The sequence below is a fragment of the Hypanus sabinus genome, chromosome 8 (genome assembly GCF_030144855.1).
Source record: "Hypanus sabinus isolate sHypSab1 chromosome 8, sHypSab1.hap1, whole genome shotgun sequence".
Taxonomy (NCBI): Eukaryota; Metazoa; Chordata; class Chondrichthyes; order Myliobatiformes; family Dasyatidae; genus Hypanus; species Hypanus sabinus.
In genome coordinates, this window is record NC_082713.1 from 145,107,753 (window position 1) to 145,117,005 (window position 9,253).

Here is a 9,253-nt window from a genome sequence, read left to right on the forward strand (position 1 = left end):
AGTGGAGAAACTGCAGGGGCTGAGCGAGAGGCGTCATTTGATGAAGTAGACGAGATGGATTTTGAGCAGCGGTCAACTCCCCATAAGAAGGTATCCCTTCCGACAAAGAAACCCACCCAAGTTACTCACATTTAACACGTTAGGCCAAGCATCAGTCCGAGTTACAGAGCCCGCATAAGTAGCGGAGTAGCACTTGAGATATCATCTGGCCCGTGAGGCTGGTTGCTGACACATGACATAAAGAGGGAGATGCATGTCATGTCAGAGACTGTACAGAGAGTATCTTGAAAGACTGACTCCTTTATAATCTACCACTATAACTCACCAGTTGAAGACATGAGTGTCCTGGGAGATCTATCATGTTGGGACGACATTCATTTTGAAGGGGAGAGTTTGGGACCTATAGTTATGTGAGGCATATTAATGGACAGTGGATACCCCCCTGATTTTCTTATATGATGGTTATATTCCTTTTATTGCTTTGGTTTGTTATTTTGTTTATTACAATTTGATTAATGTTCAGTTGCACTAACAATGGTAATATTTTAGTAGGTTAATTGAGGGTCACGAGGAGCAAAGCTTATACAGACACCTGGGGGCAGCTGAGGGGTCTTGGGGGATGGCAATGCGCATGTTTGGTAAACCGATGTGCTTGTGTTCCGGTATTTCCAGGAAGGTAAATAAAGATGTTATTTTAAACTTCTGCACGCCTGGAAGTCCCTTTTGTGTTCAAGTGTGCAACATTACAGCAGCAAAAACTCTTGGAAATTTCTGTAGATGTACAATGGAGTGCAGTCTGACTGGTTACATCACTGCCTGGTATGGAGCCTCCAATGCAGTTTTCAATTGTAAGAGGCTGCAGAGGTTGTAGATTTGGTCAGCTCCATTAAAGGCACAACTCGCCGACCATCAAGGACATCTTCAAGAGATGGTGGCTCGAGAAGTTGACTTTCATTATTAAAGCCTTTTTACCATCATCAGGGACGATGCTGCAGGAGACTGACCTATACTCAAAGACTTAGGAAGAGCTACTTTCCGTCCATGACCAGACTTCTGAATGGTTCATGAACCCATGAACACTACCTCATTATTTTTAATTGTGTACTATATATTTATGTTGTAATTTATAGCAATTTCTTGTCTTTACCCTGTATGCAAAAGAAAACATTTCACATCATATAAGACAGTGATAATAAAGCTGATTCTAATTTTGATCCTGAACTGTTCTTAGCAGAATGTAATGTAGAAATGTATTCCTTTTCTCTCAAAAAGCGCCTGGAGTCCTGCTGAAGGGTCTTGGCCTGAAATGTTGACTCTACTCTTTCCCATAGATGCTGCCTGGCCTGCTGAGTTCCTCCAGCATTTTGTGTGAATTACACAGATTTCCAGCATCTGCAGATTTTCCCTTGTTTCAAGCACCTGGAGTTCTCTTTTTTTTCCACTGAATGATTTTTCAAAGATTGCTAATGTTGACTTTCTCAGAGCACCTGCACCAAATGGGATTGTGAAATACAAATACACAAAACTGATTGCTGTTTAAAAAAGCAGCTGTTGGAAACATTTGCCTGGATATAAATATGAGGAATAGGTGCCTCGTACAAGTGCCACCCTTTGAACAGAAACAATGAAGTCACTCGGTCTTTTTCTTCTTCTGATCATTGCTGGTGTCCATGGAGAGCATCCAGGTACAGCAAAAGCTTGGTTATCTCGCACCACACTAATCCAACACACTCAGTAGGGAGTAGTCACCAGCATCAAGGGGGAAGCTAAGACATCAGACTAATTGAACTTTAAATGAAAGGAAGATGTTTTACTACCCTATTGTTCTGGCCAACATTAGTTAATGTTGAATTACTGTTAGATCTATGATTTTTGATTGGCAGCAGGCTAGTTGTTCATTAGAACTAGATTGAGACTTCCCGAGTTAACTCGCATGGGATATTTAAAGACAATTCAGAAGACTATGACATTGATACGGGTCTTCCATTACTCCAGCTTCAACGGTTTGCATTTAATGTATTGTTTCATACGTAACACTTATAATCCAATCGTCCAATCTCACCAATGCTGTTTTTATGCATGAGTCAATGAACTTTAATACAGAGAGAAAATAATTATGCTGTTCCATAATTTAGAATTGAATACTTGTTTTATCTTTGGAGGACAAAAATCTGTAAGTTAATTGGTCATGCAGCTAAGTCTTGCATTGTACTTAAAGCAAAGTCATTTTTAGGCATAGAAGCTGAACCTTTTAAGATTCAGAATTTTCACAAGTTTTCCAAGTTGCAGTTGACTCCATCTCCCATATCAAATGATGTTAAAATAAAACTAAACTAAAACTAAAAAACTAAAATCAGTAACGTTTTCTTTTTCAGCAGAAACATCTGATGATTTTAAGTTTCCTGGTAAGTCACTAGAAATCTTCTGTATGACATCAAGTAAAATATGAATCTTGCACCTGAGTAAACAAACAAGGCAATGCACCATTATTGAATATCAAAGAAACTTCAGGGAATTTGGAAATAAAAGCAGAAAATACTAGAAACACTTAGCAACCCAGCTCTCTGATGAAGTGTCTTTAACCAGAATCAATAACTCTATTTCTCTGCCTGATCTGCTGAATGTTTTCAGGATTTTCTCTTTTTAATACCCCATTATTAACCAGGTGTTACATTGTGCTATTATTTTTCATGAACTGATAAAGATTTTCAATCAGTACATTTAATGTCAGAGAAATGTATAATGAATCCCAAGAAAATCCAGACTTGTCATCTCCCAATATTTCCATGTGCACATTCCAGGAGCCAGTGACAGTGATCTGGAATCATGATGTTGAATTCAGTTTTTTCTCCCTAAACCATAGATGCTGTGCTCATTGGTAGTTTCCTCATGTTTCAGTATTGTTTCACACAGATGCTTTAATTCTCAGAACACTGGACATTCCAGAGTTGTTTTTAGGAGTTATAAACTATATGAATGTAGAGATTGTTGCATATACTTTAATATGTGTAATGGTTATACACTCAGGAAAGTTAGTTTTGTCTTGTATGAATTGGGAACATGGAAAATCTTTGAGTCAGTCGAGTTAGTATCAGTACACCAAGGGTAATGTAAACACCAGGTACACTGCAGATGCTGCGGTCAAATCAACACGGGCAAACAAGCTGGAGGAACTCAGCAGGTCGGGCAGCATCCGTGGAAACGAGCAGTCAATGTTTCGGGCCGAGACTTGACAAAGGGTCTCGGCCCGAAATGTTGACTGCTTGTTTCCACGAGTGCTGCCCGACCTGCTGAGTTCCTCCAGCTTGTTTGTAAGGGTAATGTAACTAAGTTTGTTGAAAATTGAAAGATTCAAGATCATTTAATGTATTTTTCCAGTATATAAAAGTAAAGGGGAACAAACTAATTATAACTCTGGATCCTATTCAGCACAAAAAAATACAATAATAAAAAACACAATAAATATAAATACATATGGTAGTTCATATAAGATTATTTGCATGTCCATAAAGTAGGGCTAAGCACAGGAGTGTCTGGACATAAGGTGACTCTGATAGGAAATAATAAATTAGTGGTGATGAGGGTCACTGTTTCCTCTAACTACACAGTCCTGTGGCTGCACAGTAACTGAAACGCTCTCGTGCATACAGCCTTTGGTGCCACACAGATGGAATTTTCTTTTATATTATGTTAATATATTTTTGAATTGTTAATATAATTGTGAAATACTCTATAATTATGTGTTAATGAATATAATCCATCAATTTTCTAAATAACAAACATACCACAACCTTTACTTTGAAATATTTCAGAGCTTCAGCATATTTACATTGTTGGTGTTTCAAGTTACAACACTGTTACAAATTGTAACAATAAACACAGATCGGAAGTCAGTAGCTCTTTGTTAATAAACCACTGGCCGCAGAAAGCCGACACAGTCTAGTCAAAGCATTTTACTTCTGCCATTGTGCCTGTCTGTTTTGCCTTTCTGATGTAATTTACTTCTGTTGTGAATTGTGGTTTGTGTTTGTTTGATGTTTATATTTAAAAAAAACTTGTAAAATGCCATGGTTTTCAGGCCCTGTAAAAGTTTTTGGTTCTGAGCAATGGTTGCTCCATGCAGCTTTAAAAAGATTAGCGGGAACGTTGGTGGAAGAGAGTGTGGGGTGGGTTAGTGGGTGGGGGGTTTGATCAGCCTTACTGCTTGAGAAAGTAACTTTCTGAGTCTGGTGGACTTGGCATGGATGTTATGTAGCCTCCTCCCTGACGGGAATAGGGCAATCAGTCCATAAGCAAGGAGGGTAAAATGTTTCATGATATTGCTGGTCTTTTTCCAACACTTTTCTGTAAACACAGTACTTTGCAAAAGTCTTAGGCACATATATATAGCTAGGGTGCCTATGACTTTTGCACAGTACTGTAATAATTTTATGTATTGCACTGTAATGTTGCTGCTGCAAAAAAAAACAAGTTTCATGACATACATGAGTGACAATAGACCTGATTGTGGACTGAGAGTTGGAAGGGGGAAGGGGGCAGGGAGAGGGGAATCATGGTTGGGAAAAGGGGAAGAGTGGGAAGCACCAAGAGACACTCTGTAACGATCAATAAACCAATTGTTTGGAATCAAACGTCCGTCTCTCATGTCTTAGCGCTGTGTGCGTCTGCCCTCACCCATGGCATTCCTTCTCTGCCCCCGTCCCATGTCCCTCCTGTGGCACTCCACTCTCGCTATTCTCAACGTCCTTTGCTCATCAGATTTACACTCGCTCTCCACTCCACATTGATAAATACAGTACTGTGCAAAAGTCTTAAGCACCCTAGCTGTATATATATGTGCCCGAGACTTCTGCACAGCTCTGTATGTCCTTGATGGCAGGTAGGTTGGTGCCAATGATGCTTTGGGCAGTTTTGACTACCCATTGTAGAGCCCTCCAGTCTGCTGCAGTGCAGATTCTGTACCATGCAGTGATTCAGTGTGTTAGAATGCTCTCTACTGCACATACGTAGAAAGTCGTGAGTACTGACATGCATAGTCCAGCCCTCTCTAATCTCCTCAGAAAGTAGAGGTGTGTAGGATATGTTCTGGGACCAAGAAAGATGGTGCAAGATGTGCACCTCCAGGTGCTTGAAAGTGTTTGCAGCTTCCACTGCTGTGCCGCCAAGGTGAAGAGCACGGCAAGTGGTCAAAGTTCTCCTTACCATCTCCTTCGTCTTGTACTTGCCTGGCACCAGGCCTTGAGCTCTTCCATCTCCTATCTGTAGGTCACCTCATTGTTATTTGTGATGAGCCCCACCATGGTTGTGTCATCAGCAAACTAGACAGTCTGTTTAAGCTCGAGCTCTTCCACTTCCAAGACGGGAGCAAGATGAAAACACAAGTTGTGCAGAGAATGCAAAGCAAAAGGGTTTGCAAAATTTGTCAAAAGGAGTATAAGTTGTGGTTATCCACTTTGGTTGGATGCATAGCAAAAATGTAATATTGCTGAGATGGAAAAGGATGTTGCAGAGATCCGGATGTATTCATACATAAAATTAGAAAGCCAGCACACCAGAGCAGCAAAGCATCTCAAAGTAAGTGAAAGGTTTGCAAGGAAGATTGAATACAGACCTTTCATGAGACCATACGTGGATATTGTGTGCATTTTTGTTTTCATATTTAAGTGGGGATATAGTTATATTGGGGACAGTTAAGAGGAAGTTCCTTTGGTTGATTTCTGAGAACAAGAGGCTGTCTTTGGAGGTTATGAACACATGTTTCTTACATCCTATTTCCACTTCTCTGAGTTCTGGGCTACCCATCCACTACGTCCTGCCACTCTCTGTCCTTAACTTCAAATTGCAATATAAAATTAGGTTCACTTCTGCAGGTGTGAGGAGAGCTCAGCCTGATGGAAAATACCCTTTTCCCTATCCCCTTTCATTCCTCTTTCCCTTTCTCTCCTCACATTCTCCTGTTCATACCTTCCCCTGCCGCTGTAGAGGATTCAGATCATTTAATGAATATCTCTTAAAGTAAATCACACTACAAAAACACAGCTGTTAAGAATTCAGTTCCTTTCAGTAAACTATAAAGGGTGGCATTTATACAGGAGTTAAATAAATCAATCGCTTGAATGAGAACCCCTTTGGTGATTCCATTTTCAGATAATGACGCAGATTTTAAACCACATTAGGTAGTGTTTGATATCATAGTTCAGTTGGTTCCAAACAGATATTTTGCATTGAAACTTGGCAGATTAAATATTTCCTCCTTTACAAGTTTCTGAACCTGTCACTAATTGTAAATTTCTTTAAAAAAACAGCTTCAACTGTACTTGTATCACGTTTTATGTCTGGTGAGTTAGAAATGACTGTGCTCCATTTCAGAAAATCGCTGGGTGAATGACTACGATGACAAACTGCTTTTTACTTGCCCCACATCTGAAACAATTGATACAATTGTCAGGTAAGTGATTAAAAGTTTCTGCATGGTAATTTGGTGGCAGACTTAAATTCTATAATGGTGGGATTGGTTTTAGTACAAACACTCAGAGGCCACTTTATTAGGTACACCTGCTCATTAATGCAAATATTTAATCAGCCAATTATGTGGCGGCAACTCAATGCACAAAAGCCTGCAGACTTGGTCAAGAGATTCAGCTGTTGTTCAGCACAAACATCAGAATAGGGAAGAGATGTGATCTAAGTGACCTTGACAGGGAAATGATTGTTAGTGACTTGAGTATCTCAGAATCTGCTGATCTCCTGGAATTTTGACACACAAGAATCTTTGGAGTTTACAGAGAATGATGTAAAAAAACAAAAAATAAATCCAGTGAGTGGCTCTTCTGTGGGCAAAGCAGCAGAAGATCACACCGGGTTACCGGGTTCCACTCCTGTACCTATTACAGAGGCTACTGAGTGCATAAGATCTGAATTTCTTTTTTCAGCCACCTTGTTACAACACCTCCAGGCCAGGGGAATATTCACATCACCCTCACTAATTTCGTTACCAGTCTTGTTTTGGTGTATGAGTGACATCCTTTGGGCTGTGGAATAATGAACATTGGTTCCATGCTCTCTCCACACATTTCAGATGATTATTTTCAGAGTAAAGGAAGAGACTTCCTTCAGCCGGTTTAACAGAATACACATTCTTACGGATTTCCAGACCTAGGTATTCTAAAAACTGCAATTTTCCTGAAAATGCCCCGTACTTTCTGTTCTAGTCAGCATGACAATCACCATGAGGATCGTCTATGGGATTTCCAATGTCGGAAGTCATTCAGCCAGCAGCCTTCTTGTGCGTGGAGCCGCTACGTGAATAACTTTGATGAAGAACTCATCTTCACCTGCCCATTTAACTCCATTATTAGTGGTGTAGAAGCCTACCACCAGAACCATGAAGAGGATAGGAGGTACTTTGTAAACTATTTGCTTCATTCTCAATAGCCTTTGGATTCTGTCTATTTTAAGACAATTGAGTGTAATTTCTTCCATTTGCAAAATCAACAAAAAATGATAGTGTTAACTGATTTGGCATTGTCTCCATTTTTAACTTCATGTCTGACAGACCTTCTCTACCAACAATGAGTGGCTTGGCTTTCCGTGTGTGTGTGTGTGTGTGTGTGTGTGTGTGTGTGTGTGTGTGTGTGTGTGTGTGTGTGTGTGTGTGTGTGTGTGTGTGTGTGTGTGTGTGTGTGTGTGTGTGTTTCTTCTTTACCCTCTCTCTTTCTGTTTCTCTCCCTAAACTCCCTTTTACTGAAACAATATCCTTCTCAATTTGGCTCCTCCTCAACAAAACATTCTTCTTTGAAGGCAGTTAGCTCACAACAGTGACTGGAACAATAATGAATCTAAAATCATACCACATAATATGCACAGTTCCTAAAGGAACTCTCACATTAAACACTCAAAGTACAAACAGATCCAATGTCTGTGGAAGAGGCATTTCAGGCTCTTAATGGAAGAGGGTGGGGAAATAACAAAGGTTCTGATCTCTCTGACTATAGGCACAGACTAGGTAATTGCTAACTTGGTACCACAGTTTAAAAAGGGAGAAAGAGACAAGCCAATTACAAGACAATTAGACTAGCTCCTGCACTGGGCAAATTGTTACAAAAATGTTGAGGGACTATGTAAATCAACCTTATCAAATATTCAATTCAGCTGGGGGTAGACTACTTCTGACCTTTTCCTATTCTTTCAATTACAGATTGGTCATTGCCACAAAATGTTGAGGAGTTAACAGGGGAGGGAGATGCCACTCGATGTAATCACATTGATTTTGGCAAATGTTTGACCCTTATAGTAGACTAATCAGAATACTGAGAGTTCACAGGATTAGAGAGGAGCTGAGAAGGGAAATATTTTTTCATTTTAGGGAGTTCAACTCGCAGGCAAATGTGAAAAGACATAGCACACTGGATGGTAATTTTCAGTGCCAAAACCTAAAAAAACTATTACCCCATCATTTTCCTTTTTAAAGCAAAAGTTGTCTATAATGTGAAAAGAGTGTGACAGTCACATATTTGATCACCTCTATGATGATGTGCTGGTGTGTACAAAGGAGAACTTTGAGTAAACCAAGCACACTGTTAAGAGTTCTCTGACATTCCTCTCTAATTTTCTATGCACTCTCTACATGTTACTCTGTTGTGAACCTCTAGTGAGGAAGGATCAGAAAAGAAGTGAAACTGGCTGACATGACGAAGTTGACCAAAGCATTAAGTGTCATTAAATTTCCTGTTGTACAGTAAATCATGGTGACTTAAGAGAAGACTAGAAGCAAAGGGGCTCAAATTTAGATCTGAACACAAGAAAACTATAAATTACTATTTGGGGTTGTTGGCCTTCATCTTGCAACTGCTAAAGTGGAAAAGTCACAAAATAGCAGCATAGATAATCCAATTATATCAGAAACTCTGACTCCTATGGGTAAGATCAGAAGTTCTTAAGTGGAAAGAAACAGGATGTCTTTTGGGATAAACAATATGGTTGGAATTGAGTGTAAGGGCAATGGCGCCTTGCTCAAAGTGAAGCCACTAAGTTAGGTTTGGATTGGTCTGGATTCATAAGTCAACAGCACATAATACATTTGCATTCAATGCAAAAAAAAAGATAAGCTGATTATAGAGATATTTTGCAAACCACTTTAATTAAATACCTTTGAGAATCTTAGAAATTTATAGGATCCATATGATGAATTGGGATGCACCAGATCTGTGCAAATGTGCAGTGCAACACATGACAAAAAAGGCCAATAATGCTG